Source organism: Thalassophryne amazonica, chromosome 9 (genome assembly GCF_902500255.1).
Source record: "Thalassophryne amazonica chromosome 9, fThaAma1.1, whole genome shotgun sequence".
Taxonomy (NCBI): Eukaryota; Metazoa; Chordata; class Actinopteri; order Batrachoidiformes; family Batrachoididae; genus Thalassophryne; species Thalassophryne amazonica.
The window spans coordinates 99,003,852-99,031,750 of record NC_047111.1 but is presented as its reverse complement, the minus strand read 5'-3'; the positions used below and the strand labels follow the sequence as shown (position 1 = coordinate 99,031,750).

General features: G+C 40.2%; 1 protein-coding gene and 1 long non-coding RNA gene across 2 annotated transcripts in view; both read right to left on the bottom strand.

Moving 5' to 3' along the window:
* Positions 1 to 27,899, bottom strand: part of dlg2 (discs, large homolog 2 (Drosophila)) — a 658,820-nt gene that overhangs the window by 153,258 nt on the left and 477,663 nt on the right. The window lies entirely within an intron of this gene.
* On the bottom strand, positions 3 to 7,677 carry LOC117517714. The gene is made up of 2 exons (XR_004562808.1): positions 7,423 to 7,677; positions 3 to 56 (listed from the first exon to the last, which is right to left on the bottom strand). It is a non-coding gene; the product is annotated as an uncharacterized LOC117517714 (long non-coding RNA).

Sequence of the window (27,899 nt, the reverse complement as noted above, 5' to 3'; positions counted from 1 at the left end):
CTCACCCGCTCAAGAGTGATTTCTTCAAATTCATACTCAATTTCTGTGCCGTTGACCTGAAGGAAAAAAACACACACACACACACACCCCCAAAGATAGCCTTTATATCTTCATGTACTTCAAATGTAAGTAAATGCAAATCCGTGCGAAGCGAAATACTTTTCTCTATAACAGGCCTACATGTGCAATTATTCAATTAGCTTTTAAAGATTAAATCAGAAGGCATCAAGTCTTCTATCAAACAAAAACTGTCAACGTTTTTCACTGCATTTGTGCTTAAATACTCACAGAAAGAACACAAATAACTCATGAGTCAAGAGCACAGCTTCACATCGGAACTCTTTCAACAATTTTGCACTCATGCACCATTGCGTAGAGATGCATTGCATTATGGGTAAATATGGAATGGGTTTACTAAAATTAAGAATGATGTATTCCAGTATATATTATTTACAATCACCATTTTTTAAATAATGCCATTCAATTGTTGTCTTTTTATGATTGGATTGTTGCAACATTTACAAAAAGATAAAACATTAGTCATTACATGTACAGGTGTGGGAGGGATGGGCCGGAAACGGAAACCTCAAATGGGTGAAGTCTGTCATACAGGAAAGACTGTCATTTTAAAATAAGTTATTCTCAATATGAATTCCCATAACCAGATCCAGAACTTTTTCATAGACTAAATAATTAAATCAAACCTACAACATGAGATGACAGGATGTCTTCCAGTGCCCATCATCCTTTCAGTGCTAAATGGGCACGACCACAACACAAATTAGAGCACCACGCTCATAGAGCACAAACCTCTGACAACACTAGTTTCCAATTCCACAAATTTTTAACTTGGAAAAAATTTTCAAGGTCAAAGTCCTGTTAGAAGTGGCTTTTCCTAAGCTAAAATATAAGACAAAATATCAATCAAAAGGGCTTTTTAATGTTTATATCAAATATCTGCTAAAGCCGCAATATGGATCAGACGTGGATCAAACTTAGTCCTATTCATTGAGAGTGCCAGTTTGCACCTCATTGTCACAATGAGAGTGATTGAGGCACTTTTGATTGAAATATAACGCAAAATGTGCACTAAATAAGCTTTTTAATATTAAATTAAAATGTCCACAAAATCCACAACCCGGATCAAACTTTGTCAGGCGACAGTTATGTCCAGTCACACCTAGTGCAAAGTTTGGACGAAAACAGTGAAGCAGTGCGAAACAGTTCGAAATTAGCGCATGAAACATCATGCCTACGGGTAGGCGTGCATGAACCCTTGCCTCTACTGGTGATTGGCTCTGGCCTCTACTGGTGGTTGGCTCTCACTGCGGTATTGTATCACTTCCTGTTCCAGAGCACAGCGGTGTTTTGCTGTATCTGTTAGCTGTTTAATCTGCGCAGTTAGATTGATCTAGTTAACCAGATAACGATTTGTTTCACAGTGTAATCTTCACGTGCCTTAACTAAAGCACTCCCTCTGCTGAATCACCTCTAAATTATTTACACATTATTCACTTTGTGTGTTTTTAGGAATCCGCTAGCTTAGCGCAGCTACTAGCTCTTAGCCGGTTTAGCATGGCGGCTTCTCCTGTCTCTCCCGCACTTTTCTGGGTGTGAAATATTTAGTTATTCCTCGGCCTCCTTTAGCAGTAATGGTACTTGTAATAAGTGTAGCTTATTCGTAACTTTGGAGGCCAGGCTGGGTGAATTGGAAACTCGGCTCCGCACCGTGGAAAATTCTACAGCTAGCCAGGCCCCTGTAGTTGGTGCGAACCAAGGTAGCTTAGCCGCCATTAGTTTCCCTCTGGCAGATCCCGAGCAGCCTGGAAAGCAGGCCAACTGGGTGACTGTGAGGAGGAAGCGTAGCCCTAAACAGAAGCCCCGTGTACACCGCCAACCCGTTCACATTTCTAACCATTTTTCCCCACTCGACGACACACCCGCCGAGGATCAAACTCTGGTTATTGGCGACTCTGTTTTGAGAAATGTGAAGTTAGCGACACCAGCAACCATAGTCAATTGTCTTCCGGGGGCCAGAGCAGACGACATTGAAGGAAATTTGAAACTGCTGGCTAAGGCTAAGCGTACATTTGGTAAGATTGTAATTCATGTCGGCAGTAATGACACCCGGTTACGCCAATCGGAGGTCACTAAAATTAACATTGAATTGGTGTGTAACTTTGCAAAAACAATGTCGGACTCTGTAGTTTTCTCTGGGCCCCTCCCCAATCGGACCGGGAGTGACATGTTTAGCCGCATGTTCTCCTTGAACTGCTGGCTGTCTGAGTGGTGTCCAAAAAATGAGGTGGGCTTCATAGATAATTGGCAAAGCTTCTGGGGAAAACCTGGTCTTGTTAGGAGAGACGGCATCCATCCCACTTTGGATGGAGCAGCTCTCATTTCTAGACTCTGTCCAATTTTCTTAAATCCTCCAAACCGTGACTATCCAGGTTGGGACCAGGAAGCAGAGTTGTAGTCTTACACACCTCTCTGCAGCTTCTCTCCCCCCTACCATCCCTCATTACCCCATCCCCGTGGAGACGGTGCCTGCTCCCAGACCACCAATAACCAGTAAAAATCTATTAAGCATAAAAAATTCAAAAAGAAAAAATATATAGCACCTTCAACTGCACCACAGACTAAAACAGTTAAATGTGGTCTATTAAACATTAGGTCTCTCTCTTCTAAGTCCTGTTAGTAAATGATATAATAATTGATCAACATATTGATTTATTCTGCCTTACAGAAAACCTGGTTACAGCAGGATGAATATGTTAGTTTAAAATGAGTCAACACCCCCGAGTCACACTAACTGCCAGAATGCTCGTAGCACGGGCCGAGGCGGAGGATTAGCAGCAATCTTCCATTCACTTCTTGCCTATAAGGAGATGAATCTGCAGTAAACATTTCCTAACAACATATGAAAATTGTGAGCTCCAGGCTGTTCACAAACAGCTAAACAACAGACAAACAATGAAAACATAATCTCCAACATCGTTGGTGGAGGTAATAATGTGATGATGATTCTAATCAACACTTTTCATGTTTGCATATTTATTATACGCCTGATTATCATTTTCAAACGGTGAGTATCTTGCCGAGGTGATTAATCAGCCCTGACTCTGTTCCGTCATTAGAGTCAGACAGGAAAGCGCCTATGCATATGTGCTGCATGTCAATTCCCACTTGGGTGACTTTTTTTTGTTTTAGAAATATCAGATATCAGCAGAACACAGTTTCACAATAAGCAAACACAACCTGAGGAGTAAATTAGCAACAGCAGTGACACAGACAGCGTTGTGACCAAATCCAACCTCAGAGCTGTACAGACTAACTCTTATTACTTGAACACAGTCTGTAATAAATGTGATTAATATTATGTGGCAGAAAAATAAAAATAAAAGTCACTGTATGAAACCGAGTGAGGATGTTGCTCCATAATTGGCTGAGGATCAGAACAGCACTCAAACCGTGGAGTCTGGACAACTGCATCTTGAAATATGCAGAAAATACTTCTCAGTGCCAAGAAACCTTTTGGGAAGAATTTGTTTATTATTTTACGCTGCACCACTGCTTTGTTTATTTGCCTTGATTTAACAGTATTTTAGGGGAAGGTCTATTGAAGGTCACATGCTGGTCTTTATTCATGTCAGCCATCAATGATTGAATGCTGTGACCTCATTTGTGTTACAAGCTAACTTTCAATAATGTTAAAGTCAGCATCAGAGCATAAAGTGTTTCTTACCTTACATTTTTATAAAAGTCACACTGCAATTCATATACATAACAATAATGTACCAATTAAATTCATTTTGCTTCTTGTTGCAGTGAACAGTAGCAATACATTTCTAAATAATGAGACTTATAGAGCAGTGCAACTTACATATGTTTGTTTTCCCCCCCTTTCGTGCCACATTTTAAGACAGATGCAAACAATACTCTGGTGTGATGTAGTATAATCTGGAAAATACATGAACAAGGCACTGCAGTCTCATTTGAACCATGCGTGATATCGTGGGATTTGACCACTTACGGGGACCTGCGCTCCGTTGTGCAATATGTACACAGCATAAATTCACACGGATAAATGGTGCACTGTTTTGCTTTTGGCTGCAATCACCAAAGCAGTCGTGAAAAGTTTTTTTTTTTTTTCGGTTCCCAGTGGAGTGGAAAAGGCGAGGCAGATGGGAGCGGTCTTGTCGGTAAGTGTTAGCCTACACTGCTAGCCAGAGTAGCTCTGTTCTCTCGCCTGCAAAACCGCCTCGATACGTTTGTGCTCCAGGTCAAACAAACCGCAACACATGTCCACTTTCCCACTGCATCGTCACTTTTTCTTTGCATTTTCAATTTGTTTGCATGTAATTTACCCAAAAACCCATTGAAAATGCCATGGTTGATCCCCCGGAAGTAGAGAAATTACATCATATGTATCATATTTACCCCTTTAGCACCTGCCCTCAAACGAGACCTCGGTGCCCACTTCTGACCATCAAATTCCAGTGTGTCCTAGAGATGGTCTTAATGGTGTCTTCATGAACCATTGATAAGTACTGAAGGTACATGATGTTGCCATGAAAATTCAGTAATGTATATCTTCTATTATACATTCCAAATCTAAGGTACATCTAAATATCTTTAGTAAAAAAAAAAGTAGAGCCACGTAGGGTCTTGAGAACCAGGAATGGTAGGTTTAAAAGCTTTTTTATCCCATGGGAACTCTCCCTATCCACCTAAGCAGCTCAAGAATGAGAGTGACAGTTTTCAACTGTTTAAACTGTTGCTGAAATCTTACAAATCCTCTTGCTGTTCTCCTAAAGGCAATCCTGGACATCCTTGAATATTAAATCTTGCAGCAAGACGAGAAGACTACACCATGAGTCTGGTTCAATCATAAAAAAAATAATCTTCAGCGCCACAATAAGGCTATGGTGTTGCTGTCCAGAAATCTTGTGAGTTGGCAGGACATGGTCAAGATTCATGATGACAACATTTTTTTTAAACAACCACTCAATCATCAATATTATTTAAGCTGTGGCCTGGATTTAAACCCAGGGTCGCTGCTACCACAAAGCACTGAGTACTGGCTGCACAACACACTCACAGCATGCGATCCGGCTGTTCAGCACGACAACTTTGACAATGTGTTTATGGACAGTCATGGTCAAAATTGTGTATGTGGGAACAGGGGTCAACAGAGGGAAGCTCTGAAGTTGTTCATCAGTATCAGAATAAAATTTCAGCAAACTAATAAGGATGTTTAACAAGAGTCATCAGGAGATGACATATGCCCCCAATCCCCACAAATCAATAGTACAAATAAACTGGTCAAGTGGTTACTCAGATATCGCGATAACTATGGTGGCAATGACAATATCTTGAATATCTCGCCGTGACCTTGAAATTGATCCCAAGGTCACAGTAATCAATTGGTGGCGGGGTAAATAGGGCTGCAACACACAATTATTTGGATCATCGATGAATCTGATGGGGTTTCGACACGATTAATCGGATTAGCGGGGAATTTTTTAAAAATGTGCCAGGGAAACAATTTTCTCTCCTTCCATCACTTTATTTAACAACAGAACATAATTTGAAAAATTAAAATACTTGAAAATCAACAAATCATCAAATGTCCCTTGGCTGTCGAAATACAAAATAATAAAGAATTAAACAGTTTATAATAAAGAACAAAGATAATTATTTCAAATGGCACTGCTTTATCAAAGGGCTGAGTTGCCATTGACATTGAAACATATAAATGTTGTAAAATATATGGTGAAAAAAGAAGTATTTTTGTTGCTGCAAATGAACAATTAGCATAACCAGTTAACCATAAAACCTAAATCAAAAACTGTAGTCTGACTCATTATATGTGCAACATTCTCTGTATAACTTGTAAACTATGTGGTCATTTCACAATGACACATGTGACTCATGTCTCTTTCTCTAAAATTGTATTGTAGCATTATTAGTTATTATTACTATTATATTGTTGCTGTTATTAATATATAAATAAAATTAATTAAAAAAATTATAATTTGTAATACATCTGGCTCTTTTATGACAACAAACGCTGAGCCATTAATTATTATACAGAAAACAAATGCACAAACATGCTGAAATGCCAGCAGCTTAATGCTAACTTTAACATTGAAAACACCATAGACATGCTAATGCGTTACCATCAGCGTTAGCATAAAATACATCTATCAACTGTTTCAGAAGACCATAACAGGTCAGTTTAATATAAAAAAGGTAAATATTCCTCACAGGCATATGCTCTTTAGGGTTTTAATGGGGAAAAATAAAGATAAAGCGAAATAAAACAAATGAAACCAACAAAGCAGCAGCTCAAAGCACTCCTTCATTGGTCAAGATTCAAAGCAAAGCTCAGTTGATTATATGGAAGAAACGTAACATTTGTGGTAAAACAAAGTTATTCAGGCAACTAATCGATGACTAGATTAGTTGACAACTATTTTAATAATCGATTTTAATCGATTAACTCGATTAGTTATTTCAGCTCTAATGCTAAATATAATTGAAATTGGTCATCTGGTTAAGATATCATGCTAACTAGAGAAAATGGACCGACAGATGGACATCCTGATCGCTAGATCCCCCCGCATTACATACTGGGTGTAAACAAAGGACAATTATCAAGATGAAGCCCATTGTCAAACTGACTATTTAGCAAATATGTAGAAGTTAAGAACATACAAAAAGAACTTGCTAAATAAAAAGCTTTCAGGTCCCAGCAGTTTCTTAATTGGGGGAGCTGAGTTTTAAACCTGAGCTGACAGGTTTTGTCAGCTTCAAATTTGAGGAGATTTAGGTTTCACCAGTTTACCAACATGGCTAAAAAAACCCTGATGTAGAGACCCAATTAGTTTCCATACAGCAGTTTAGGCATACAATCTTAAGTTAAGGGTACCTCGTAGTTCTTAACAAGGGAGCCCTGGAGCCCTATGGGTAACGTACAGATGATGAAATTACATTCCAATGCACAAATTATTCCTAATTATCAGAACTTTTGTCTTATTTCTTGAGTGCCATCTTCAAACTTTCTAACAAGTTATGTTTTAACAATTTTTGCATGAATTATTGTTAATCACATTTATTTTGATATAAAGAACTTTGAGCTCCAGTTATTGTATGGAATATACTCTACAATAACATTCATGATTATTATTAGAACAACTGATATTGTAACAAAAATGTTATAATGTCTTTAATTAATTAATTAGCTTAACAGCTTCGAACTACCACATGCATGCACTGTTTATGTACACAAATGGGAGGTCTTGGGATGGGCCCATTCCATAATTAGCCATCATAAATCTGGTCACACTGACTTTAACCTCCTGGAAACACTGATCTTCTGTTGTGTGCAATAGATAAGAGAGAGAAATTCAAACTCACATAAGGTACCGACTCCAGCGTGTCGGTGTTGACGATTATTGGCGCAGGGCTGGCCTGTGCGAGACAAAGAGATGGGGAAGAAGGGGGATGGGAAGGACATGAAGAAAAGATGTTTTAGTGATCAAGAGATGCCTGGAGCCTGAGCCCACCACTGTCCTACTTTCCAGATTTATATCCCAAGGACATGCTCATAGATCTATGCAGTATCAACAATTTAGTAGTTTTCCATTTGCTGGATGCTATGATGAATGTCCTCTCACACGCAGCACTCTGATACAACCATTATCACTTAGTGGGTTTAATCTGGCAGGAAAAAAAAACATGCCTACAACAGAAGAGAACTCATTGGAGTTCATAATTCCACCACGGGCAACAAAATTGCATAGACATCCTGAAGAAAGTAGGATGAACACTGGCATGACTAGTACAACATGCTTTCAGCCAAACTTTACAGAAGGGAAACTTTTTTAAGCAAAAATATGAATAAACAAGTTAAAATACAAATCAACAAAACTGTTTTGATAATGTTTGCATAAAGTCTTCTTGTAAAAATCAGAAACATTTTCTTGCAATTTTCCATCATCCTGCAAACAACTACATAAAGTGAGGTAAAAATTAATACATAAACAAAACAGCAATTTTAAAGTGCGCCTCGAGGAAGTATCTTTGGGGGTTCAATTAGTTGACTCAGGTCAAATGGACTTATCTAGTTAACCTGGGGTGGTCTAGTTAAGGTGGTCTAGGTTAAGGTGTTGGGCTTGAGTCCAGAAGATCATGGGTTCAAATACCCGCCTGACTGGAAAATCACTAAGGGCCCTTGGCCAAGGCCTTTAATCCCCTATTGCTCCCGGTGTGTAGTGAGCCCTGACAGCGGAGTTCCACATAATTATGGAGTTCCACAAGGGTTCTGTGCTAGACCAATTTTATTCACTTTATACATGCTTCCCTTAGGCAGTATTATTAGACGGTATTGCTTAAATTTTCATTGTTACGCAGATGATACCCAGCTTTATCTATCCATGAAGCCAGAGGACACACACCAATTAGCTAAACTGCAGGATTGTCTTACAGACATAAAGACATGGATGACCTCTAATTTCCTGCTTTTAAACTCAGATAAAACTGAAGTTATTGTACTTGGCCCCACAAATCTTAGAAACATGGTGTCTAACCAGATCCTTACTCTGGATGGCATTACCCTGACCTCTAGTAATACTGTGAGAAATCTTGGAGTCATTTTTGATCAGGATATGTCATTCAAAGCGCATATTAAACAAATATGTAGGACTGCTTTTTTGCATTTACGCAATATCTCTAAAATCAGAAAGGTCTTGTCTCAGAGTGATGCTGAACAACTAATTCATGCATTTATTCCTCTAGGCTGGACTATTGGAATTCATTATTATCAGGTTGTCCTAAAAGTTCCCTAAAAAGCCTTCAGTTAATTCAAAATGCTGCAGCTAGAGTACTGACGGGGACTAGAAGGAGAGAGCATATCTCACCCATATTGGCCTCTCTTCATTGGCTTCCTGTTAATTCTAGAATAGAATTTAAAATTCTTCTTCTTACTTATAAGGTTTTGAATAATCAGGTCCCATCTTATCTTAGGGACCTCATAGTACCATATCACCCCAATAGAGCGCTTCGCTCTCAGACTGCAGGCTTACTTGTAGTTCCTAGGGCTTGTAAGACTAGAATGGGAGGCAGAGCCTTCAGCTTTCAGGCTCCTCTCCTGTGGAACCAGCTCCCAATTCAGATCAGGGAGACAGACACCCTCTCTACTTTTAAGATTAGGCTTAAAACTTTCCTTTTTGCTAAAGCTTATAGTTAGGGCTGGATCAGGTGACCCTGAACCATCCCTTAGTTATGCTGCTATAGACGTAGACTGCTGGGGGGTTCCCATGATGCACTGTTTCTTTCTCTTTTTGCTCTGTATGCACCACTCTGCATTTAATCATTAGTGATCGATCTCTGCTCCCCTCCACAGCATGTCTTTTTCCTGGTTCTCTCCCTCAGCCCCAACCAGTCCCAGCAGAAGACTGCCCCTCCCTGAGCCTGGTTCTGCTGGAGGTTTCTTCTTGTTAAAAGGGAGTTTTTCCTTCCCACTGTAGCCAAGTGCTTGCTCACAGGGGGTAGTTTTGACCGTTGGGGTTTTACATAATTATTGTATGGCCTTGCCTTACAATATAAAGCGCCTTGGGGCAACTGTTTGTTGTGATTTGGCGCTATATAAAAAAATTGATTGATTGATTGATTGATCGGGGTGAATGTGAGGCATAACTGTAAAGCGCTTTGAGCGTCTGATGCAAATGGAAAAGCACTATATAAATGCAGTCCATTTAACCTGAATAAGTCGAGATGATCTGGCTCAACTTTGGATACCAAGACTTGGATGACTGAGAAAGTCCACAGATACATTCATTTTCTGGTATCATATAGGGACAAACAAAATGATTTGAAACATTATCATCATTATCAACATTATCATGAAATGTAATACAATAATGGAGTGGCAAAAAAGAAAATTACCATAGAGTTGAATCAAGAATTCTCTGACACAGTGCCAACAACACTATAGAACCAGTATCATGAAGGTGAGGTTTATTGGAGAATTGTTGTTTTTGTGGTCAGTAGTACTGTATTTTCTGACATCAAAGATGGGTGAACATTGGGACTGCAAGATTTATAATCCACTCAGAAATACCTGAATTGAATTGTTGCCATGATTCAACAGAGTGGTGGAACTCCACAAAAGACACCAATGCAAGAACACTTATGACTTGGCTGCACCGTTTATCCTTCAACGTCTCTGCTGTGATGCTCACACTGGCCTCAACTTTGGTAATAATATTATCAAAATCTGTAAAGCTTGGAATAACATGATAAAAAAGCAAAACTCTTCAGAGATAATCTCTGTAATTTGTATGCAATAAAAGCAGACAGAACGTCAGAACATCAATTGTCCAGTTTACAGTCAGTAAACTATGAGCTCAATGTCAAACTCTTCAAAAGATGAAGCCCGAGGATGCATTTGGAGATTCCTTAGAAATTCAGTCTATGATTTTGGATGAATGGAACTCAAATAAGCAAGCACGGGCACAACAGAAAGGGCTAATCACTATCTCCTGCACAACTACAGAAAAAAGGATCCATTGCATATCAAGTTGTGTGCATTACTGCGTGAAATGTTAATAAACAGTAATTCTAGGTCTATTATTGGCAAAAAATAAACAGGTTTGATACATGCTGATAAATGAAGTGGTTTTCAAAATGTGGTTCAAGTTTTTTTTTCGTTTAACCAGAGGTAAAAGCTCATATGTGTGTCCGTATATATCCCACCTTTCCCAAGAGATCACTAAGGTCCCTTAGGAGAGTTCCTTGATTCTCAAGTTGTTGTACATGTACAACAGATGGACACGCAGCATACAAATGCAGACCATTTACCATATCGCTGCAATGATTAATCAATTACTAAATTGGTCACAAGCTATTAATATTCAACAAGCTATTAATATTCAACAAACCATTTTGAGTATTTTTTTAGGCAACATGCCCACCATCACCATACTGCCTGTAGACAAAGTCATAGCTCTTGTAACGGTAGACAGCAGTTGCTGTGCAGAGCGTAAACGCCACTCCCCGACACCTAAAGACATTCTAGTGAGATATGCTAGGACTCTCAGGTTTTTATACTTCTTACAGTGTCTGCCTCCCATAACTGAAACCATGAGCTTGGGTCCAATGAATGTCGAAGACAATGCAGGCTACACTGGTGACAAAGATGAACCTATGATATCAAGACCATGAACCATCTGGAAGGTGACCCACACCAATCTCCAAGCCTGTGCCCCCTCACAGCACAACAGACCAACCAAACTACACTTCAATAAAAGTCTACACCCACAGCGCGAGCTGCTACCTAGGACCAAGGGTCCTAGGGGCCAGGACTCGGGGTCCCAACTGGACACATACAGCTGTGACCACAGGGATTTTGGCTTCAGTGAGCCTCAACTTCTGAATGTCAAAAATGAGGCACATCTGTAAGACGAAAAAGTTGCAGTTCCATAAATGGCTGCTTGTCACTGGCTCCAAAAATGAGCAGATTGGTATAGAAGCCCATGTTAAAATGTCCAACTTTAGAGCAGAAATAAATTTGCTAAGGGGTATTAATATGTAACAAATCACTTAAAACCTCAAATGAATTTATTTATTAATCAAAATGCTTTTTTATTAAACTTTGATAAGTGACTTAATCAAACAAACGTGAAAACCGATAGGATGTAGTGAAAAATGACCCATTAAGTTTCCAAATCTACGTACATGTATACTTCTTTCATACGTTATCTCTGGCTGACGACAACACAATGCTAAGACAGCCACTGAAAGTGATGAAGTAGTCAAAGCTTGTGGAATTGTGGGCATCCTAGAAATGTGCGTATCACACGGACCTCGATTTCCAGGAAATACCAAAATTTGGGAAAGGCAAGAGATTTTATTATTCGATCGGGAATTATTCAATAACATGATGCCCAAAATGTCTCATATCACAGCTTTTTGTCAAGATACTTGAACCAGTAGCCGGCAGTGCTGTGTCGTAGTTGGAGTAAACACTGCCAACTTGGCGACACCCAAAGCAGCACTTTATGAGCTTCAAAAAGGCTCTTTTGTGTCTTTTCAGAACATCTATGGGTGAAGTCATGGAACGTTTGTCCAGTATATACAAAGTCCATGGTCTTCGGGTACAGCCTACCCCCCTTTCCCAGCTTTCAAACCAGGCCCAGACTCATTCAGCCAATCAACCCCCCCCCCCCCCCCCCCCCACACACACACACATATGTGGCGATGGGTCTCTCTATGCTGAATATAAAAGTAAAAACACCATTTTCAAATACAGTGCGCGAATCATAAAAATAGCTCCATCAACATGTTCACACACTGCAGTAAATTCAGATCAATTATCAACATTTTCAAAGTTAAATTAAGTGAATGCAAATCAAAAGCACACTGGTTCAATTCACATTAATGGATGAGAATTAATTTAATGTTAATTTTATGCTCCGTTTTCTACTCTGCAGAAACAATAAGAGCATGTTAATGATAAGCCAGGAATCACTCTCGTGAAATTCATCTGAATTATCCAAAACTGATGCAGCAGTTTCAGTATATTTGTGTAAAGTCTGTTGAGGCTCAACTGATAACCAAATAGCACCGTTAAAAACTACTGTATATATAACAATAATGTCTCTCCTCTGCTGTAGGGTAATTTACTGTGGATATTTTCTCCTGCTAAGGTTTGAAGCATTTACATTTATATGATTTTCATAATTAATGCGGGCCTATGCGGAGAATGACAGCGATAAGTGAACAAAGGAAAAAGATAACCATTCGCAAGAGTGTGCAGGATTGTAAAGCCAGTCACTGATGGAAGAAGAAATGGTGTTTGTGAGCAGAATGATGAGAGGGATTAAGACGCCTTTGCTTGCAGAGCACGAAGACTAATCAAGTGAATGGAGTCACAACCATTCTTGGAGAGAAAGACAGGCAGGATGAAGAAGCACATCAACACCACACAGAATGTGGTGCAACACCATGTGCACAGTCATGGTCGAGAGTGGATCTCTTTCACCGTCAAAACGAGAAATGATTCTTCGCTACCTCCAACAATCACCAGAGGAAGGTAAATATATTATGATTTATTATCTGCAGGAGTGAAAGGGAACTTTTACAAGAGCCTTGTTACATTACATACAGTTATGTATATATACATACAGTTGTGTTGTGTAGCTTGGAGTCAGAGTTGCCGACAGAAATGCAGCAGGCCGAGCAGGAGATTGCAGAGCTGAAGCTGCTATCATTTCCTTGGGTGTGATGAGAACTGGCAGGATTAGGAATGAGCACATCAGAGGAACAGGGTAGGTGAGAGGGTTTGGAGACAACGAGAGTGAGGTGAAACTGACATGGTTCAGGTGTGCACAGAGGATGGATGCGGGATATACAGGGAGAAGGATGGTGAGGATGGAGCTCCCAGGTAGGTGGAGAAGACAAAGGCTAAAGAGAAGGTTTGTGGATGTGGTGACAGAGGGCATTCAGGCAGCTGATGTGATAGAGAACCATACAAAGTACCATACGAAAAAACCATACAAAGTAAAATGTGAGATGGAGACAATGCAAAAAGAAGATAATTTCAACACTGTTAGCTCCAACACATGCACATACCCCCATGTATCATTTCAAGAATCGGAACGCATACAGCACGCCTCAGCTCGTGTTTGGAGAACCACGTTGACACTCAAACTGAAATAGCCTCTTTAGTGTGTAATGACAAAAGTGATTTAAACAGAAGAACAAATGCTCATGTATAGCAAATCCTGTTCTGCTACGCAGCAGAGTGGGAAGCTCAAATAATCCTATTGTAGGTCAGAAGGATTTGTCATTAATCTTATTTCTGTTGCTGGGTGCTTTCTGTTGACATTTCTGTCCAGTTTGCCTGCAGCCAGTGCTGCGGCCTCTGCTGCAGTGAAGAAGTGACACACTTTAATATTCCACAGCACGGTTATCGAAAAGCAACTCAGCCAGTAACAAAATTATTTAAGTTGGAATATCATAAAATAATAATAATAACAATTTCCTTTATTTGTCATTGTACATAAATACAACAAAATTTGTCCTCTGCATTTAACACATCCTAATTAAAGTTAGACACAATTAAACCACTATTAGCAGTAGGCCGCCACAGTCCGGCACCCAGGAACCAACACCAGATGTAGAAACTGCTGCCTTGGTCAGGGGCAAAGAAAGGAGCTGACCCTAACACATTATGTTAAATGACTAAGGGTAGCAACACCAACGTGCCTCTTGAACACACCTCTGGTGTCTTTTTTCAGGCTGTCTTGATTATTATTTTCCTGATATGATACATCCCCATTCCAATGAAGTTGGGACGTTTTAAAATGAGCAAATATTTGCACAAAAACAATAAAGTTTATCAGTTTGAACATTAAATATGTTGTCTCTGTGGTGTATTCAATTGAATATAGGTTTGAAGAGGATTTTCAAATCATTGTATTCTGTTTTTATTTACATTTTACACAACGTCCCAACTTCTTGGAGTTGGGGTTGTATATCATATGTGTGATATTCTTCACGTGATAATTTATATTACATGTTTACTTCATTATAGCAATCTCAGTTCCATACTTGATGTCCTAGTGAGTGCTTTTATTGTGAAATGTCTTTTTTTTTTTTCATTTGTTTCTATTGGTGTTACTTCCTGTTAACTGGCACTCTGGCTTCACACTCATTTGATCTGTCTGATTGAGGCATGGACTATTAACAGCCTATCACTCCAGTGCCAGATTGTCTAGCTTCTTTGCTTGCTTTCTTGTGTTGATGGTAGACATTACCCATGTGAAGCACCATGGGATGACTAATATTGTAACTTGGTGCTATCTAAATGAACTGAATTCATTAGTTTTATTTTAAAATCTTTTTATTATTCTTATGCATATAGTTTACTGACCATTTCTTTATAAATAAACTTTTATTAATTTAAATGAATAAATCCATTAATTCATTTTTGCAGACTAAGTCGACATTTCACCAAGCTTTGTAAAAAGTGGTTTTAAAAACAACTATGTCACTTTTTTAACAGGGTTTTCATATTCCTGGTTCTGCCTCTTTCTATAGGTACAACCCACAAAAAGTGTGATTTTAAATCCACAAAAGTACGAGCTTTTCATTTCAATTTCATGAAGATAATTAGTTTCTTTGTCTCTTTTAACATACAAACACACAAGCCTCTGTGACAGATGGTCAATATGACAAACATAAAAATACGAAATGTCACAAAAATAGACACATCTGCTCTGTGTAATTTTAATCCCAACCCAACACTCTTCAAAGAGTCAGGTCGGAGAGAGATGCTGAGATAGGTTCCAGCGAAAAATGGATGATGTGCTCATAGATAAAGAGCTTTATGTATTTGCAATGTAGTGCACCACTATACCCGACAGAACAGTACATTGCATATTACTGTACACTGCTGCCAGAACAAATACATATCCACGCACAACATACCCTACAGAGGTAACTCAGCGGAGCTCATCAATGGCACGCTTAACTGCATTGTAGGAACACTCCTCCCCTTATTTGCCTGGCTAACATCGCCATGTGATTGACTTCCTCAGAACAAGGCACCAAGTCAACAGTCCAACTGCATAGAATGACTGTGGCAAGGACTTGTACAAGAGGCTTTCAGGCGCCTAAAACAATATACGGGATATTATGGTGAGATGATTATTTTGAATTGTGCCAACACAGAAAAAGTAACACCGGTCTTATTTAAATGGCAAACACTTAAGGCTGAATGGAGAGTGTTCGCATTAAAGACGGATGTCTTACTTGCATTTTTTTTCCTTATAACCTTCACAAACACAACAGTTTTCAGAATTAAAATAACACGTACAAATCAAATAACATACAAATGATCTCAATTTTATTTTGTATTTTTGTTCACAACTTGTAACTTTTAAATCAGTGTGTCGAAGTACTTAGTTGCAGGTGCTGAAAAACCATGAACACCCCTCCATAAGTAAAATGGGTTCAGTTATATATAGAGCATCATCCCAATGGAAACTCTCTGGAAAGGCTTGAAATTTTTATGTGTGTCAAGTTGAAGTTTCATTTGGCCACCAGAAAGGGACAACGCAGAGGAAGTGGGGAGTAAAAGAACCAATAGGAAAGGTATCAACAGGATCAAAACCTTTCTAAGAAAGACTGTTGACATCTATGGACATAAGCCATTAACCAAGTGTTTTTGGCATGTTTGGGGCTGTTAGAGGGTTCAACCTAAGGTGATGCTCAGAATTAAGTCAATGCACCCGTGAAAGATGCCCTGGAAGCTTGTTCATGGAGATGAAGCCTGTGCAAACCAAAGGACCTGATAGTGGGCTATTTCAGGGGCCATTTCTGGAGCATATCCCAGTGGTCATTAGGTGAGAGTCGGAGTACACCCTGGACAGACCACCAGTCTATTGCAGGGCTGATACATACGAGGTCTGTTAGAAAAGCATGCGACCTTTGGCCGGGGAAACAAACTGGCATACCTGGAGCGTTGGAAACCCTCAAAGTAGTCTCCTTGGGACTCCACACACTTCTCCCAGCGGTGTCACCACTGTTGGAAGCATTCCAAGAAAGCCTCTTTTGAAATGGAGTTCAGCTCCGCTGTCGTTGCAGCCATAATGTCCTCTCTCGTCTCAAATCTCGTTCCTTTAAATGGCCTCTTGAGTTTGTGAAACAGCCAGAAGCTCGTTCCTTTAAATGCCTCTTGAGTTTGGGAAACAGCCAGAAGTCGCAAGGGGCCATATCAGGAGAGTAAGGAGCCTGTTGAACCACAGGAGTCTGGTTTTTCATCAAAAAAGTCTGAAATAAGTTCGAGGAATGTCCTGGAGCATTGTCATGGTGGATGCGCCAATTTCCTGTGGCCCACAACTCCGGTCTCTTGCACCGCACAGCATTACGTAGGAGACGGAGGACATCCCTGTAGTACTCCTTCGTGATTGTTTGACCCTGTGGTGTGTACTCGTGGTGTACCACACCGCAGGAGTCAAAGAAAACAGTCAGCATCACCTTGACATTGCTGCGCACTTGGCGAGCCTTCTTTGGTCTTGGTGACGTGGAATGCTTCCACTGTGACAACTGGAAGTTGGTTTCCGGGTCGTATCCGTACACCCAGGACTCATCACCAGTGATGATGGTGTTCATGAAGTCGGCGTCACTTTTTGTGGAGTCCAGCATGTCCTGTGAGACTTCAACACAAAGTTGCTTTTGCTCCGCAGTTAGCAGCTTCAGCACAAATTTCGCAGCCACTCTTCATGCCCAAATCTTCGGTCACAATGGAATGTACTGAAAAAGTGCTGATGTACACCTCTTCCGCAATTTCTCTGATAGTCACACGACGGTCCCGCATCACCACAGCGTTCACTTTGGAAGTGATCTCGTCATTTCGGCATGTTGATGGCCGACCGGAGCGTGGCTCGCTCTCCATCGTTACGCGGCCGTCTTTAAACTGGTTGTACCACCCCTTAATCTGTGTGATGCCCATAGCATCGTCACCGAAAGCCATCTGAATCTTCCGAATGGTTTCCACCTGGCTGTCGCCCAGTTTCTGGCAAGATTTGATGCAGTAACGCTGCTCCACACGTTCCGCCATTTTCCTTGAAATGAAAATCTGACGAGAGACTACACCCGTCCTCACACAAAGGCTGCTTACCAGAAAATGATGCAATCGACAGGCGTGACAAAGTTCACGCATGCGCACGAAGGTTCAAGGTTGGCTCATACAAGCACACATGATTCAAATCCATCAGGTTTTTGAAAAAATAAAAAGGTTGGATACTTTTCTAACAGACCTCGTATAGACACACAAACATATTCACATGCCTACCTACCATTTAGAGTCACCAATCTAATTGACCCTTAAGTGACCAAGCTATTTTAGCAATTAATATGACTGAGTGGGGTTATTTATGACCCTGTTCACTTTATATTGGAATACCTCTATAAATGATTGTTTTAGGGTTCTTCATATTTGTTTCACTCTCTAATATATTTGTCCATCATCCTTTTCATCCTCACTCTGGGTATCAAGAATCAGTCTCAATGCTTGTGCAGCTGTAAATCTTGCTATTTTAGGTCTGTTGGCCATGCTTTCCTGCAAAACAGTAAAATATAATGATTAGAGTTAGCAAATTACAATACCATCTGAAACTATAATGTTGAAAGTCTCATAGATGCTCCCAGGGTCATAACTGAACCTGCACAAGTTTGATTTATACTTGTCACATGGATTGGCAGATCCTTGCAAAAAATGCATTCATCGACAAATTCACAGTAGGAAACTTTTTATGATTAAAATTAGAAAAATGGCGCACATAAATACGAGGTCTGTTAGAAAAGTATCCGACCTTATTATTTTTTTCAAAAACCATATGGATTTGAATCACGTGTGATTACATCAGACATGCTTGAACCCTCGTGGGCATGCGAGATTTTTTCACGCCTGTCGGTTACGTCATTCGCCTGTGGGCAGTCTTTGAGTGAGGAGTCGCCCACCCTCTCGTCGATTTTTCATTGTTTAGGAATGGCTCAGAGACTGCTGCTTTGTTTGATCAAAATTTTTTCAAAACTGTAAGGCACAACTGAGTGGACACCATTCGATAAATTCAGCTGGTTTTCGGTAAAAATTTTAACGGCTGATGAGAGATTTAGGTCTGGTAGTGTCGCCGTAAGGACGGCCCACGGTGCCTGAGGGCGATCTGCGCTTCGAGGTGGCAGCGTCTCGCCGTTTCAAGTTGAAAACTTCCACATTTCAGGCTCTGTTGATCCAGGAAGTCATCAGAGAACAGAGAACTTTCAGAAGAAGTCGGCATGAGGAGTTTATTCGGACATTCCATTGTTAACGGACATTTTGTAATGAAAGAACGTGCGGGCAGAGTCGCATGTCGGGCCGGACCTGACCGCGGGGCGTCATGACAGGAAAAACACCTTTGTTGGAAACCTTAACCGGCAAGTTGGAACATGCCCAAGCTGTTAAACAATTTCTCAGTTACTCACTTGTTGAAAGCCATCAAAAGCCACCTGAATTTTACAAATGGTTTTCAACACGGAGGTGTTTTTCCTGTCGCGGCGCACACAGATTCGGCGAGTCGTCACGGAAACGACTCGGCGAATTTGCGCGCACGTCTTTCATTAAAAAATGTCCTTAAACAGTGGAATGTCCGCATTAAGTCCTCATGCCGGCCTCTTCTGAATCTTCTCTGTTCTCTCACGCCGTCCTGGGTGAATTAAGCCTTAAATTAGGATGTTTTCAGGTCGAAACAGGCCGACGACGGCCCCTGGAAGAGCGGCGCGACGTCCCACTCTGTGGGAAGTCCTTACAGCGACAGAAACACCCCATAATCTCTCATTAGCCGTTAAACTTTTCACCGAAAACCAGCTAAATTTCTCGAATAGTGTCCACTCGGATATTCCTCACAGGTCCCGAAAATTTTTTGATAAAGCAACGCGCGCCGTCTCGAGCAGCGTGTGAAACAAAGGAATTCAGCCGAGAGGGCGGGACACATCTCACTCAAGGCCTGCCCACAGGGAAATGACGTCACCGACACACGTGAAAAACCTCACGCATGCGCACGAGGGTTCAAGCATGACTGGTGTAATCGCACGTCATTCAAATCCATTTAGTAAAAAAAAAAAAATTAAAGTGTCGGTTTCTTATCTAATAGACCTCGTATATGCCCAGGGTCATAAATGACCTCACTTGGTCACTTGAGGGTTAACCTGCATGTCTTTGGAAGTGGGAAGAAGTCTGAACACCCGAAAGAAAAACAGGTTCTGACTGTGATGTAACAGTGCTAACCACAAAGCCACTGTGCCCCCCACCCCCCATACAGGAATTCCTGCAGAAAAACCTTCCTTGACCATTGTTTTTTTTTTGTTTGGTCATTTTAGCTTTTGTGGATGTCACCTTTAAACTTGCTGATGCATTGCCATTGTTTTGTGAATTTGTTATAGGCAAAGTGCTAACTAAAAGCATGTGATGTACATGCACGTTGGTGCACAGAAAGGCAAAAAACAGCTGCTGGCCACTGCAGATGCTACACTCAGATTGATATTGACAACATAAATCCACTTCCATAAATTAAAATGACTAATGCTGAAGGCTGACACTGTTTAAAAAGATAAAGCCATCAACAAGTAGGTAAAACTAATGACGTGTCATCAGAGGAGCATCTACTAGTGCACAGACTAAAACACACAGTGCACTTGGTGTGTATTTGATTTACGCAGGGCATAAATGGGTTTATTTGTTTTAACAAATCATGGGTGCATTTCCAATTATCATTCATCATTCCATTTGCCAGATGATGAATGATAATCGGAAATGCACCCATGATTTGTTAAAACAAATAGAACCCATTTATGCCCTGCATAAATAGCAAATCCACACCAAGTGCACTATGTGTTTTAGTCTGTGCACTAGTAGATGCTCCTCTGATGACATTCATCATTCCATTTGCCAGATGGGGTGGTGGCCAAGTGGTTAATGCGCTTGGTTTCAGTTCAGAAGGTTCCGGGTTCAAATCCCACCCCTGCCACATTTCTCCATGTAATGTGGAGTTGCGTCAGGAAGGGCATCCGGCGTCAAACTTGTGCCAATTCAACATGCAGATCCACCTTGGATTTGCTGTGGCGACCCCAAGTGCAAACAAGGGAGCAGCCGAAGGGACTTACTTTATTCCATTTGCCAGATGTGTACTAGGTCACTGTTTTTTAGTTGCCAGACTCAATCGGTAAGAGGTTTTCTCGTGAGGCAGTGGAGCAGATCATTTACGTGAAGAGCATCCACCACAGATCCCCGAGGTGAAGCAGTTCAGTACCTTGTTGTGGGAATAAATCTGCATCCTCCATCTCTGTCTTACCCAATCTACAGATTGCCCCTGCCATGGCCAGGACAGTCTTGCCATTACTAAAGTTGTCTGTCATTTATAGTGCTTAGTTGATGAATCATAAGCACTAAAGCACATTATTTGCAGGCAAGAAGAGTGTACGCACATCATAATCCCATATATGGGGTATTTGAATATAGCACTGTATAAATAGAAGAAAAAATAACCTCTGCACCTGACTTCATACCAGGTTTTTCTTGATATATGGCACAATTACCTCACGACATCGCAATGCACCAACACAGCGCCTAATTGCACCTCACTGTAAGACCTACACACTCATGGGCACACAGATGACTGCATGTCCATTTGGTACTCAAACAACAGGAGCAGTGGATGTTAAGATAACTGTGTTGGTTGAAATCTAGCGGTTAGACTTGCACTGTGCTGTGCATGGCTTTGCACTGGATGTAACATAAGGCTAAGTGACTTGCTTTATTTCTCCAGCTTTATATTTTTTCAAGATTCTTCAATAATTTAGGGGTACCAATAAGTAGTGCATCATGAAAACAGGCAAGTATATCAATAAGTCACAGAAATGTCATGTAAAAATAGTTAAGACAAACTGAGATGAGGATGCTTTTGAAATATGGCTATGGTGAAAAGATAGAGGAGAGTGGTGGAAACGGACAGGTAAGCTAAGCTGTAGCAGCAGGAAGCCATCAGACAAGAACAATACAGTTAATCGTTCCATATTCCCGGACTGCACTGTTAATGAATATTTATGGATTTGTAGTGTTTGCATGCTCAAATTTAGTTTTGAATAATGAATTATTGTTAATCAGTTCTGTGAAAGAAAAGCAAAACTGAGGCACAGCAAAAAAAAAAAAAAAAAAAAAAAAAAAAAAAAAAAAAAAAAAAAAAAAAAAAAAATGCAGTTAGTCAACAATGTGCAAAATTATTTTTGTTGTCAAAAGACAATTCTGTCATTAAAACTATTAACTGTCATATTCCCATAAAATACACAATTAAACAGAAGTAACAGCAAATTCAGCTGATGTCATAACACATTTTTCAAGTGATTTTATGTTGCGTGTCATTGTCTTTGTTTCAAAGGGAAAGTGATTCTGTGTAGGCTCTCAGTTGTCCAGGTGGTTCCATAGTAGAGAAGCTTGAATCTTCGACTGGACTGGGTTGCTTGACGCGAGGACGTTTCGCTTCAAATCGCAGAAGCTTCCTCAGCTAAAATTGCTTTCTGGAAGTCTGACTTCTGTCTGACTCTTGTAGAGAAGAATAAAACAGAAGCAACAACAAAGCTGGAGTTTTAAACTTAACCAGACCCTCCTACTGAGAGGCAGACTGCTATAGGCTAGTGACTAAACAATAGCTCTAATTAGCAACTACTGTGCTCTAGTTAGCACACCTAATGACAGGACAGCTGTCCCTCTAATGATGGGATGGATGCCTTTCTGATGGCTCCTTTGATGACGTGAATGACTCATTACCATGAACAAAATAAACAGACTGAAACTCCTTTGACCTGAGTGTCCATTGTAAACAGGGGATAAAGCATGTCTCAGACCCCCTCCCCGGTTAAGGCTGGGTTTCAAACGTTTTACAAAGAATGCGCCTTGACCCCTCTCTCAAACCATTTCTTCTCTCTGGCTAATTTTAACTTCCTTGTCCTCAAACGTGTGGTTACTGTCTTTAAGGTGGAGATGAACCGCAGCCAGAGGTCCACTGGCGCCTCTCTGCGGTGCTGGTATAGCCTTTTGTGTAAAGGTTGCTTCGTTTCACCTATGTAGTGTTCGTTACAGTTTTCCTGACATCTGATAGAATACACTACAATTGTTCTGTTTGTAACTAGGGATCATGTCCTTAGGGTGAACTAATTTCTGTCTCAAGGGTTAACGGTTTAAAGTAAACTGGAATTTTTGCTGTCTGAAGATCCTCTGTAGTTTTCCCCTACTCCTGCTAAATAAGGGAGAGACACTCCTCTTCTTTTGTCTCCGTCTCTGTCTATCTGGTCTCTTTGTTTCTGGGACTTCTGCACTTTGTCCAGGGACCATCGTGGGTAACCACATACTGTGAGGGCTTTCGGACACGTTGTTATTTAGCCTTCCCTCTGCAGTTGTGGGGACCTGTAGGGCTCTGTGTTGAAGCGTCCTGATCACCCGAGCTTGTGTTCAAGGGGGTGGTTTGAGCCAAAGAGCAGATATTGGTCAGTGTGAGTTGGTTTCTGTAAACCCTGTCTGGAGCTGCCTGTTCTCTCCAATCGTAACATCACAGTCCAAGAAGGCTAAATGGTTGTTTTGGCATCCTCATGTGTGAACTTGAGATTGGCGTCCAAGTTGATGTGTTCTGTACACATCCTCAGCAGAGGCAGAGACTGCTGGAGGATGTGTCTCTACTTGAAAGGACCAAACTCAAACCAGACCACATTGCCAACTCTTGGAGATTGTGCCTCAACCACGTATTTCCTGTTTAGGGGGAATTAGTACAGACAGATTCATGGTTGTGCGATGGGGTCTCCGGTATCCCCCATTGTGGCCAATCTGTACATGGAGCGAGTGGAGAGACAGCCTTGACATCTTTCACGGGCATCTCTCCCCAGTCTGGTTCAGATATGTTGATGACACATGGGTTTAAAATCAAGCAACAGCAAGTTGAGGACTTTACAGAAACATCAACTCGGTGGACGCCAATATCAAGTTCACACGTGAGGATGCCAGAAACAACCATTTAGGCTTCTTGGACTGTGATGTTACGATTGGAGAGAACAGGCAGCTCCAGACGGGGTTTACAGAAAACCAACTCACACTGACCAATATCTGCTCTTTGGCTCAAACCACCCCCTTGAACTCAAGCTCGGGGGTGATCAGGACGCTTCAACACAGAGCCCCTACAGGTGCCCACAACTGCAGAGGAAGGGCTAAAGAACAACAACGTGTTCGGAAAACCCTCACAGTATGTGGTTACCCACGATGGTCCCTGGACAAGTGCAGAAGTCCCAGAGAACAAAGAGACCAGATAGACAGGAGACAGAGACAAGAAGAAGAGGAGTGTCCCCCTTATTTAGCAGGAGTAGTAGGGGAAAACTACAGAGGATCTTCAGACAGCACAAAATCCCAGTTTACTTTAAACGGTTAACACCTTGAGACAGAAATAGTTCACCCTAAGGACATGATCCCTAGTTACAAAAGAGCAAGTAGTGTATCCTATCAGATGCAGGAAAACTGTAACGAACACTACATAGGTGAAACGAAGCAACCTTTACACAAAAGGCTATACACACCGCAGAGAGGGCGCCAGTGGACCTCAGTCTGCAGTTCATCTCCACCTTAAAGACAGTAACCACACGTTGAGGACAAGGAAGTTAAAATATTAGCCAGAGAGAGAAATGGTTTGAGAGAGGGGTCAAGGAGGCATCTTTGTAAAACGTTTGAAACCCAGCCTTAACGGGGGGGGGTCTGAGACATGCTTTATCCCTGTTTACAATGGGATACTCAGGTCAAAGGAGGTCAGTCTTTTTAAGAAAACTAAAAGTGATTAATGTCTTGCTGCAAGAGCATTAAATTCAGTTTGAAAGCTATTAGCTTTATCATTCTCTGTCTATATGATAATAGCCAAGTTGCCTCTGTGTGTGTTCTTGCATACGTGTGTATGACTTCAATGATGGAGAAACTGGGGGAGCTGACATGTGCTGTTTGGTATGCTTATGTATGTTGAGGCTAGGATGAATGCTGCGCAAACAAAAAGTTGATAAGACTAATATTTTTGTGAGAAATTAGTGATATTAGCTAATAACAGTGAAAACGGACATTGTGCTGTAATGCAACATGAAAGTTCGGGGGTTTGGAGCTTTAAATGTCATTATTGTGGTTCATGGTAGTTAGTGTTACTGATTTATTATGTTTTTGTAGTTTAATTGGTTTAATCAGTTTAGGTAAGTGTAATGTTGATTTTACCATGACTGAGAACTGTAGTGCATTTGACGTCTTCCGCCACCATCTCTGTTTGTGCGTGTATAAAAATAGAAGCACCTGCTTGCAGCAGTAGGGATGGGTATTGATAAGATTTTATTGATACAGATGCCATTATCGATCCGATTCCTTATCGATACCGCTTGTGAATTTTGTACTAAAAGTAGGCTTTACAGGTTTCTATGTATTTCATTGAGTCTTAAAGTAATAAATATGAAATTGGTCACTGTATCAATCTCTGGACATTAAAATAAACAAAATGGTGTTTCGCTTTGAAGTTATTAATTCCGACTGGACTCTATCGTTCTAACTTGACTCGGCAGAGAGCCACGCAGCATTTGGAGCTGTGTTCTTTCTCGCAACAAGACAGGAATCCCAGTTAGTAACTTTAATCCGCACAAAAGTGACTCACAATTGACATATTCAGGGATGAAAGTGGGTGAAAAACAAAAAAAAGCTGAAACCCAAAATTACCCCCAACACCACCTGCACGAAAATGTTTGAATTCTAGAAGCTCTGAATGCAATCTCGGACTATTCCAGACAATAGACTGCAGTGAGTGCAGCATCCATTTGGTGAGAAAAAAAACCAAACAACTTTCCTTATTCAAATTCATTCCAGTAGTATTCTGCTCTTACGAAGATGCAGCAGTTTTTTTTTAGCTTGGTAGATAGTTCTGGAGGAAAACTGAAGAAATTAACAAATTGAAAATATGGTTTGACCGAAACAAACTGTCATTAAACTTAAATAAGACAGGGATGAAATGGAGGTGTAAGAGACACTAGGTGTTCACAGGAACAACTTATTTATTTCTGTATGTATGTATTTATTTATTTATGTATGTTCATTGTTAGTTTGTTTTTTTTTCTGTTGTGTTTTTATTCAGGTGCTTTTATCTCTTTCTCTAAAATTGTATATAATAACTAATCATTAGATTAGTTATTATTACTATTATTGTTGTGGTTGCTATTATTATTAATATATAAACAAAAATCAATTTAAAAAATATTACAATTTGTAATACATTTGATTTTTTACGACAACAAACGCTTATTATACAGAAAACAATGCATGCTGACAGCTGCAACTGCTTAATTAACATTGAAAATGCCATAGACATGCTATCGCGTTAGCATCGGTCACATTTTAAGTTAAAAATACATCTATCAACTGTTTCAGAAGACCATAACAGGTTGGTTTAACATAAAAAAGGTAAATAATACAGACATATGCTCTTTAGGGTTTCAGCGGGGGAAAATTAAGATAAAGCGAAAGAAAAAAATTAATCAACGAAGCAATAGATCGAAGCACTGCTTCAATCTGCGAATCACTGCTTCGACTGGTTCAAGGTTCAAAGCAAAGCCGCGCTGCAGAAAAGTTGATTACAGACCTGCTGCAATGTGGAGAGAAATGACCATTTTCCTGAAAAACACCCCCAAAAACAACGGCCACTCTGAAGGACCGATAAGGGAATTGTTAAGCAAAATGCTTATTGATGTCGGTGGATCGAATCATTTCTTAACGATACACGAAAGGAACCGGTTCTCGATATCCACAAAGGTCTGCATACGTGGTATAACTTTGATTATGGATAAACAGGAGAGAGCTGACATTTGCCATTTGGTATGCTTATGTATTTTGGAGCAAGGATGAATGCCACTAAAAGGTAAAATTGATAGGACTAATATTTTTGGACAAACTATGGATATTAGTTAACCAACACTGAACAATGGACGTTGCTACCTACTTTCTGGACTAACATGCCATTCCAGCAGGGGGCGGTAAACCATCTTTATATTAAAAGTGTGAGTGTGTGCACGTATGCGTGATTTTATGTAAGTACATGATATATTGTAAATATAAAAATTCATGGATAACACAAGAAACTGAAAACACTTATTTCTATTGCTGTCTAGTTAAAAATCAAATGACAAAATAGAATAATAATAATACTAAGGGTGTAACGATACACGTTTTAGTATTGAACCATTTCAGTATGGGATGTTCGATTCGGTACAGGGCTGTTCACGGGTGAATTTGCATTGCAAGTGTTTACATTCAGTGTTGCCAACTTGGCGACTTTCTCGCTAAATCTGGCGACTTTCTAAACCCTCTTGACGACTTGTCTTCTCAAAGCGACTAGTGAAAAATCTAGCTACTTTTCCTGGCGTTACCGGAGATGTTTGTGATGTTTGGTTACTGAAAGTCCCTGCTGTCACCAAGCGGCAGCAGGTCTCCACCTCCTCCGCTGCCTGCAGCAGCCTGTAAAGCATTGAGCAAAGGGATATCTCAGCTCACAAACCTCACTCAGCCTACTAACCTTGTTTACTGCGCTGTGATTAAATAGTGTCCATACTTTGAGAAGCCCTGGCCTTGAGAAGTTATTTTATTTTAATAAGTGATGGTCAATTTTAATGGCAAAATAAATACACAAACCAGGAATCAAGTTTAATTGTGGTTTTAAATATTTTTAAGGTGGTTTTACTCACTTTTTTGCCTCTCCCACAATGTTTTGGTTTTCAAAACTTGATTTAAAAAGATATATTAACAAACATTAAATGAACAGTTAAGGCCACAATAATATTCACAGTATTATTATAAATAGAAAGTGATAGAAAATAAAATAAATTGTACAAAAGTAAAAAGGGATTCTTTAACATTAATTCTCTTAGAAAAATCATTATAGAGTACGAGTTTTGGAAAAGTAAATTTTTCTGGCAAAACATATGAAGGACAGGGCTTGAACAAGGCTTCATGCTGGAACCTTTGTGCTGTGCTTTACTTGTGGAAAGGTTTTGTTAAAAGCTGTTTACTAGGAATTTATTTTTTAAAACATTTTATATATTTGTTGTTTATTTGAGAAGATTTTTATTTAGTTATGAGGCAGCACTTTGCAACTATTTTATTTTCCTGTTTGTATAATGTTATAAATTTGTTGGTTTAAACAACAAGCAAATTTCGGTTTTGCATTTTGTTCTCATACTGGACCGAAAATGAACTGACCGACCTCAGAACCGAGGTACGTATCGAACCGTGATTTTTGTGTATC